This window comes from Tupaia chinensis, unplaced genomic scaffold (genome assembly GCF_000334495.1).
Source record: "Tupaia chinensis unplaced genomic scaffold, TupChi_1.0 Scaffold000364_1, whole genome shotgun sequence".
Taxonomy (NCBI): Eukaryota; Metazoa; Chordata; class Mammalia; order Scandentia; family Tupaiidae; genus Tupaia; species Tupaia belangeri.
The window spans coordinates 1,620,811-1,630,326 of NW_006159861.1; positions in this window are offsets into that span (position 1 = coordinate 1,620,811).

Consider the following 9,516-nt stretch of genomic DNA (forward strand, 5'->3'; position numbering starts at 1 on the left):
TATATATATATATATATATAAAATCTGGGTTACATTTCATTGTCAAGCTAATCTTTTTAAAATGCATTTTCAAGTAAGGCTCACAGATGCTCACAAAATTTTGTTTGCTCTTAAAAGTTTTATGATTATAAGGCTTTGTTTTTTTCCTTAAGAGAAAGTATTAGGTGCCCAATACCATGATAAGCCAAGTGTACACAGACATACACATTGAAATTTCTGTCCTGAGATATTCGATGTTGAATAATCCAATCAGACACTATACTAAATACAGTAACAATTAAACCTCTGAGTGAGTTTTCAAGACAGAAAGAGCAGATTGAATAAAAGTTCAGAGATGACAAACATCACACAAAAGTACCACCTGTTAAAGAATTTCCAGAAGCCTCAGTACTCCTGCTTGGCTTCATAAAGAAACTGTGACCTCATTTAGATGAGGCTGCTTTTTGGTTGGTTGCTAGGCTACAGCCAATCACAGCAGATAATCAGTTAATCAGAGGCATCCCACCTTTTAAACTGCTATTACAGACAAGTTTCAGAATGCATGCTTGCGTTGTTCTTCTACCTCATTCTTTCACTTTCATGTTTGTATATCACTTTCCTCTTCCTGCAAATGTCACTTTCCTTTTCTGGAACTTAAATGACCATGAGGCTACCCGAAGTTGATTGGAAGTCAGTCTGGGAAACTGCTCATTTTGAATCGTGTTAAGATTTTCTCAATTAAACTCCACTACATTAAATTTTTTTTAACACACTGAAATTGAGAGAATATTGGAACACACGGTAAGGATGGCAAAGTCTGGAGCAGTGGACCCACACTAGGGCTTGGAAGACGTGAAGCCCAAACATTATTCATCGAAAATGGTATAATTAGAGTTGTCAGTTCCCATGCCGTCCCGCTTCCTCCCATCCGCTGGGGTGTTTGCTGTCAATTCTCTAGTCTTCTGGCATTGATGGTTGCCCTCATCATTTTTCATGACATTTTCATTAATGTTTGAGTTGACCACATTGCAGAGTTAAGTGTCTTTTTCAAGAATGGTTCTTGTGACACAATATTCCCTGGATAAATTTTGACACACATTTGACCAAGTTTGCCAGTTGCTTTTACACTTGAGCAACAACTTGGCTACAAATGATATTCCGAATCACACCTTTCTTTCAACACTGACAGATACTAGTCTAGTATTTGCAAGCATGGATTTCACTTTACAGAAAAGCATAAGGGGAACCTAATGTTTAGGTTCCTAGGATGCCTGAAGCCTTTTGCTTGTTTACGTTACTGGGGGTAATACATTGCAATAAGTTGGCTTGTATTCTATTTTTTCTTTCCTGAAAAACTGTACACTCTTTTCATTTGTGGTTTTAGCTCTTTCCTCATTCTCTGGATATTTAATTGTATTATATTTTGAGTAGTTGTCCACTTAGTTGATCTCTTTACTTCAGAAACGCTAATTATCGGCCCTGTCCTGGTGGTGCCGTTGGTGGCAAACTGAGCTGTAGTGCTGGATGCCATAGGATCGCCTGTGGATTTGGAGCCTTTGGGCCTGAAGCCACCCTGGATGCATGTACATGTGTCCAAGGTCCTGATGAGCTGGAGGGAAGGAGAAGAGGGATGGAGAAGTACGACAAGATTCTGTTGAAGGTGTTTCTCTTCTCCTATGTGTGTCCACAAGCTCTCCATTAATAAAGTAAATAAAGCTGAATAAATAAGACCCCGAAAGCACAGTCGCTAATCCCAAAAATAGACAAGTGGGATTACATCAGACTACGAAGTTTCTGCATGGCGAAAGACACAGTAATTAATGTGAATCGACAGCCCTCAGAATGAGAAAGCATTTTTGTAAACTATGCATCAGATAATGGTCTGATAACTAGAATTCACAAGGATCTCAAGCAGCTGTTCCGAAAAAAGATGATCAATCCCAATAAAAGATGAGAGAATGAGTTGAAAAAACCAGTCTCTAAAGATGACATACAAATAGCTAGAAGGCATATGAAAAAATGCTCAACATTCCTGTGGTGAAAGAGGAACTCTCTTACACTGTTGGTGGGAATGTATATTGGTCCAGTCACTGTGGAGAACAATTTGGAGATTCCTCAAAAATCTACAAATAGAACTACCATATGATCCAGCAATCCTACTCCTTGGTATCTACCCAAAAGAGAGAAGAATACTTAATCAGAAAAGTGCTTACACATCGATGTTTATTGCTGCACTATTCACAATTGCTATGTCATGGAATCAACCCAAATGCCCACGAACAGATGAATGGATAGAAAAACTGTGGCACATACACTCTATAGAATACTATTCAGTCATGAAAAAAACCCTGGCTTTTGGCAGAAAGTGGAAGAATATGGAAGATTTTCTGCTGAGTGAAGCAAGCCAGGCTATGAAGATGTGACATTGTCTGTCCCCACTTAATGTGTACCGAGTGTCCGCACTCCATGACTGAAACTGATTGCCTAAAGGATATAGAAACACAGTATGTGGATGTAAATACCAGATATAGTGTGTGTGAAAGAGTAGGGTCTGAGGAAGGACATGTAGAAGAAAAATAGGGAGGCAACGCACTAATGTGACAAAGAAATGTGGTATTATCCGTTGAAGATATTTTATAGTTTTATCAACTGGACTAAGGAGAAATGTTCACCTGTTGAAATAATCACTTTGTAAGTTAAATAATGTGATTGAATGTATAAAAGAAAATGAAATGAAAAAAATGTAAAAAAACCTGAATAAAATAAACCGTAAACATGAATTATTGTTATGTTGTATTATTTAGGCTTTTTTTATAAGCTGTTTTCTTCTAATTAATTATCTCTTTAAAATTTACTAGAGGGCATATGTCCTAGCCAGAGAGAGAGAAAGAGAGAGTTCCCCTCCCCACAATGGGGCATTGTTACATAGTAACCCCTTTACCTCCATTTCTCCATGCTGTCAGGATTTTGGATACTTATGTTCAAACATCTAGTGTGTTCTTCAAATCATGTGGGATCTGGTTTCTGATGCATGGCGCTTAATCACAGTTCTATAAGGCCAGGCCTAATTATTTACTTTTTTGTCTCTTCATACTCAGTTTATCTTAAATCTATACACCATTCATTGAATTTTAAGCTTCAGCCTATATTTTTTATGGTTCCGAGGTGTTTATTTATTTTACCACCATTCATTGAATTTTAAGCTTCAGCCTATTTCTTTATGGCTCCGAGGTGTTTATTTATTCTATTGTGTCCTTAGAATGTCTATTTTTTTAATGCAACTTTAAATTTTCCATTTTTATTTCCTTGTTGTCTGTCTCAGCATTCCTGTTTATTAAATCTAGTTGCCAAAGTTCTAGTGAATTCAGAGTTCTTACATAATTGTCCTTCTGTTACTTTGGTTATATTTATTTTATTTATTTAGTGAGTTTTGCTATAGGGCACCTATGCTCACCAGAGAGAGAAAGTCAGAAATCACCCCCCAAAGGGGAGGGACATGCTGCAATACCTTCTCCTCTCCAGTCTCTTCTTGGAATTTTGAGCATGCACGTATATACATGCCTGGTATGATATTCAAGCTGCAGGTCTAGTATTCAACTGTGTAGTTGGCCATGTGGGATCCATACAACCTACTGGTCCCAAGGTTATGGTTACTCTTAACCTGAATTTTTTATTTCCCTATTTTATTCTGCTTTGTTTTGCTTAATATATTAACATGTTTGCCATGCCATTTTTTCCCTATTGCTTTTGCTTGCTTTGGGATTGATATTCTGGGACTACATTTTACTATAGGTGAATTCTCTCCTATACCCCCTGTTTTGTCTTATTGATTTAGGTTAAAAATTGTCTCTCCCACATCACAGGGGTTGCAAGGTGTAATGTGGTATCCTTGACATATAAAAGGATTTCCTTTGTTTGACCCAAATCATCAATCCTCTGGTTTGGGTATCAAAGTGCAAAAATTAAAAATTCAAGTTAATTATATAGTTTCCATCTGATAAAAGCAATCACCTTAGGCAAGGAGTCATGTCAAACTATGGTCCTATGAGTACTAGCCGAGGCCTAGAATGCTTTGATGTCATCAATAGGGCATAGAACACCGCTAAGCCTTAGCGATAACTCATGCTGTCACTGTGGGTAGACTGAAGGTTAGTCAGGGCGGTGTTTGATTAGTAGATAGACTCCCTAGTAATTCGTTGTTCTTAAATGTACACATTCCATCCTTTGGCACCAGCTGACTCTCTGAGTGTTTCAGGGATAAAACTAACTGATTTGAGTAACTCTCCAAAGAGTTGAGCTATGAAACAGAAACAAAAAAGGAAACATCTGGAAACCACATATTCCCCTCAGGCTGCCAAGAAGTCAAGAGGTATGTGTTAGCATCGTCTCTGGGTAGAGTAACCAGGAATTGCCTGCTAAACAGGCAGGAAGAGAGGATTCCCAGGCATGGTGGGGAGGAGGAACGATGAAGACGGAGAGGAGAAATAACTGAAGGAGGACGAAGAGGGAGACATATGTGGGTATTCTGATCAGAAAGTTCAGATGACCTAGATTTTTGTTTCTGTGGCTTAGGGTCTAGGCTTCCTGCCCAAAGGAACTCTGTGTCACTCTGTCTATAGCAGTTGATCCAGTGTATTTAGATTTAAAAATACATTTCCAGCTTAGCCATTGCTCATCCTGATTGAAGCTACTAATGAGAGGACCAAAGCCCATGGGAGCCCTGTTCAACCCTCAGCCCACCCTAAAAGCAGCCTGAGCAGGGCTCACCTGCTATTCAAGGTATTAATGCAGGCTGATCAAGACATAGTGATATAGTCTGTCTAAAATATGTATATATATGATTTCTTTTTTTTTTGGAGAGTTTTTTTTTTGCTATAGGGTGTGAGTGTTCACCAGAAAGACAGAGACAAACAGAGAGACAGAAAGCGAGAAATTCCCCCCCCGGGGGGATGGCCACGCCACAATCCCTTCTCCTCCATTCTTTTCTCAGGATTTTGGGCATGTACACACATGCGACCAGTGTGAATTTAAGCCATCAAGTCCAGGACTCAAACCACAGTTGACAACATGAGAGTCCAGTGACATAGCCATTACACCAACTACTGGTCCCAATATTTATGATTTCTTTTCAGTTCTCCCTAAGGGCATTGGGGAAACTAAATAATGCTGCTATAAGTTTTCTAATATTACCTTTTCTTTTTATTGAAGAAAAAAGTGTGGCTTAGGCCAGCCCGTGGCCTGGTGATTAAGTTGGAGGAATCCCACATAGCCAACCCTGCAGTTTAAGCCCCAGATATGGCAGCTTGAAAAACGCACTGGACATGTGTGTATGCATGCCCGGAGTCCTGAAGGGTGAAGTGATGGAGAGGGGATTGCAGGGTGACGATGCCCCTTAGGGGTGATTTCTCACTCCCCTTCCCTTTCCACCTGTCCCCTGTGAGTCCATATTCCTTCTGACAAATTGGAAAAAAACAAAATGTGGCTCATAGTGGTAAAATAAACATTGAAAAAAAAATGAGAACTTAAAAACCGATGCTCAAATGGAAGTATAAAGTCATAAAAAAACTTCCTCAAGAATAAAAACCAATTGGGTTGTTTTGACTATAAAGATGTAAATGTGGGAAAACTGAAATGTAAAACACAAAACAAAAACAAAAGAATACATACACATTATTTAGCTTGGGTAGTTGAATTGGAGAAATGGGGCTTGCTTTTTCTAAAAAAAAGAAAGCAAGGAAGAATCTGGTTACCTTGGAGGTTAGCCCACTAAAGAAGAACTTTGGTCAGTGTTGGGAGGGAGGCAGGTGAGAGCCACGTCAAAATTCCAAATAGCGCCTCATATTCCTGAGTAAAATCTGCTATTTCCAACACAGTTTCAGGCTTCTGCATGTTCCGATGGTCCCATAAAATGAGGTCTGGAGATGGGTGCGGTCTTAATTTCCCCTTGGATATAACTAGTGGATATTCAAATATATTATTAAATGTGAAACTATGAGGGATAAAAAACACATATGCACACTTATTTATACATACTCAAAAAACATATAAATATGCAGGGGAAGGTCTATATTACTATCTGAACTAATTTCCCACTTACCACATACTAGGTTCAATTATTTGCCTCCCCAAAACACATCGCCCTCTGGCTTCATACAGGAAACTGGGCAACAGTTAGTAACACACAACGAACTATTTATTGCTTATGCAAAAACCCAGGGTACATGTACAGGGCAATAGAGACTTATTAATTCATGGGCCAGGGCTGAAAACTTTGCCATTATTAGTATGAAGCTTCCAGAGACCTTGTGTTATTAATATCCCAATAGGTTGCAAAAGGAAAGAACTAAGAGGGGTACAGGTGTTTGTATGACTGTACCTGGAAGGAACTCACGTCGCCTCCACTCATTCCCAGTGCAGTAAAGGAAAGCATGGCAGAAGCAAGCAGGAGGAAAGCTGATAAATGCCACATAGTACTGTACCCGGGCTGCAAGGTGCTGGCAAGCAGTTTCTGCTCCACTTACGAATAACACACATCGTGCAAATCTAGTCAGCCATGACATTTACCAGCCCAACGAATATTACTATTTACTTAAAATTTTCGGTAGGAAGGGGCCAGCACGTGGAATGGTGGCTAAGACACTGGATCCCTCAGGATCAACTCTGTGGTTCGAGTCCTGGACCAAGTTGCCTATAAACAACATACCTGGCACATATGCCTACGAGACCAAAATCCTAAGAAGAGAATGGAGAAGAAGGGATTGCAGCATGGCCATTCACCCGGAGGGAGGGGTGACTGCTCACTTTCTCTCTCTCTTTCTCTTCAGAGAGCACATGTGCCTATGGGGAAAAAAATTCAAACAAACAAACAAACAAACAAAAACTTTTAAAAAATTCTTTTTCTCCTAGAGGTAAGGACCAGAATATTTATATACTGTCTATGAAGATGGAGGCTATGTGGATTCCCTGATCATGTCACATAGGTGAATCTCACTGCTTAAGAATGGATAGTTAAGGGTCACCTTGTGGCATGGTGGTTAAGGTGCTGAACTCTCACATGGGTGACTGAGGTTCAAGTCCCAGATCCAGCAGCTTGAAACTCACATTGGGTGTGTATGTGTGTGTGTGTGTGTGTGTGTGTGCGTGTTCAAAATCCCAAGAGGAAAATGGAGGGGAAAGGACTATCACATGGCTATACCCCTGAGGGGGAGATTTCTCACTCTCTGTCTCACTGTCTCTCTGGTGAGCACTCACCCCTTGTAGCAAAAATCTCAAATAAATAAATAAATAAAAAGAATGGATAAGTACACATAAACATCAAACATGAATAATATCCCTATTTATTACTTCAATTTCTCAGGAAGGTTGAATTTACAAAAAGATAACCAGCAGCATAAACGAAAAGTGCTGACCCCAACTCAAAACCAGAAAGCGTCATCTTCTTCCTCAGAATACTTCTCCTGCCTCTCCTCTGAAGACAAATTAGCCAGTGCAGGTATGGAGGGACAGGAAGAGGGTGTGAAGGGAAATTGGGGTTGGCCAATGCCCAGAAGTGTGCTGATACGTAGCCAGCTACCCAGTCCAGAAATAAACTCAAAATCCTTCTCCATATGTCAAAATATGATTTCTTTAAACAATAAATTCCACAGGAAAAACACCTGTGAGAAGTGAAGCAAGCCCAAGGAGATCAAGGAGTGGATTTGCTTAAGGAGAGAGTGAGAGAGGGAATAAGGGATGAGAGTTATCAGAGAACAGGAACAGTATGTCAACGTGAGCCAGAAATGATTGATTACGTTATATTGTCAGGGAGTAAAGAGACCATAAGCCAAAAATGCCACGATCTTCAAGAGACACGTGGTCCAAGCCCACTGTACGCATGGTTCCATGGCCAGTGTTCTCACACTGCAGGGGGGTCTATGCAGACCTCTCTGCTCTCCCCGTCTTCAGGTCTCATTTCTTTATCATCTTTCATATGCACACACATTTCCTATGCTCAAGTTCTTTCCCTTGAAAAAGCAATAGTTACTCTGACTTCTATATGACCCTAGATTTATTACCTTTGATATTTTAAACTTTATATAAATAGAAGTACACATTTACACTTTGTATCTGAATCCTTTCACTCATTAGGTTCGTCAGGAAATCTACCCATGAGGCCTGTGGCTGTAGTTTGTTCATTTTCATGGCTACATACAGTCCACTGTCTGAATATAAATTATTTCTTGATTGATTATACTCTCCTGAGCGTTTGTGTTATTTCATTCCAGAGATACCCTAAGTAGTGATGTTCTGAATGTCTGTTGCATGTGTTCTAATATACCGATGCGTTTCTGTTTGGTGAATGCTTAAGAGTCTCTCTACTTCTAACTTAACTTTGTTAGCGCTCAGTCTTTCATACTTTAATTTCGTGGCACAACTGCATTTTTTATCCGTTTAATCTCATACTCGGTCCTCTGCAGCCTCATCTACCTTAGCTCTTTGCACAGTCCTGTTTTCACAGTTCGTATATTCTGTTTCTCTGCCTTTCGATTTTCAAGTCCTTCTGTTCCTTCATTATCCCCACAGATTTCACGAATACCCTAATTTCTCCAGTCTCAAAGAGAATATTCCCGCTAATCACATTGCACCATTAAACCATTTAACAACAGATACGACACAAACCCACAGTCAGCAGACAGGCAATCGATGTCCCTCGATAAGTGTCAAATTAACACAGACACAAACCACACGTACCATTTCCACTGAAGCAAAACTCACCCCACATTGACATTTATAAACACCAAATCAATCACGCAAACCCAAACATAATTTTAACCAGTATGTTATGAACCGGAACACACAAGCACACTATTCACCACACACACGTCATTCCATGAATGTATACATAATATACATGCCAGACCCATCCATGAGAGAGCTTAGTAATCTCGAACCATGATGAAATAATAAGTGGGGAACTCGGCTAACATTCAAAACAGGGACAGGGGCATAATACAATAATAATGATTTAATTTCTTTAAAAGCAAGAGTTTACCAGTTGTGTCATGAGAGGTCATAAATCTCTAGGATGTGGAATGCAGAGGGTAAACGTGTGAAGTACCCAGAGGAAAGCGAACAGTACCAAGAATCTCAACCAAGGCTGGTGGCTACCAAGAGCCTTGAGGACAGGATCCAAGCAGAAACACAGATAGCTGAAAATACCAATTCCCTGTGCAAGCAGGAGGAGGGAATACGTGTTTGTGGGAGTCAGGGGAAGAGGGTGGGAAGTCGGCTGGTGAAGCGTGGTAGGAGGGCAGAGTAGAACCAGCTGTTTCAGCCATCAGCTCATCCCTACGCGGAGGTTTGCAGCTCCCTCAGGATGTGGTTCTTCTGCGTTCAGAACTGTGCCTTGGGAACAAAAACCAGGAGCCTGAGAGTGTCCAGGGTCTGTGTGAGCAGATTTCCATAACAAAAGTTCAGCAAAATAGTGAAATTCAATAGTTCTACTACATCATAAAATCTGCCACTGCCAGCATTAGTGGATGGTATTTAGTCCAAACC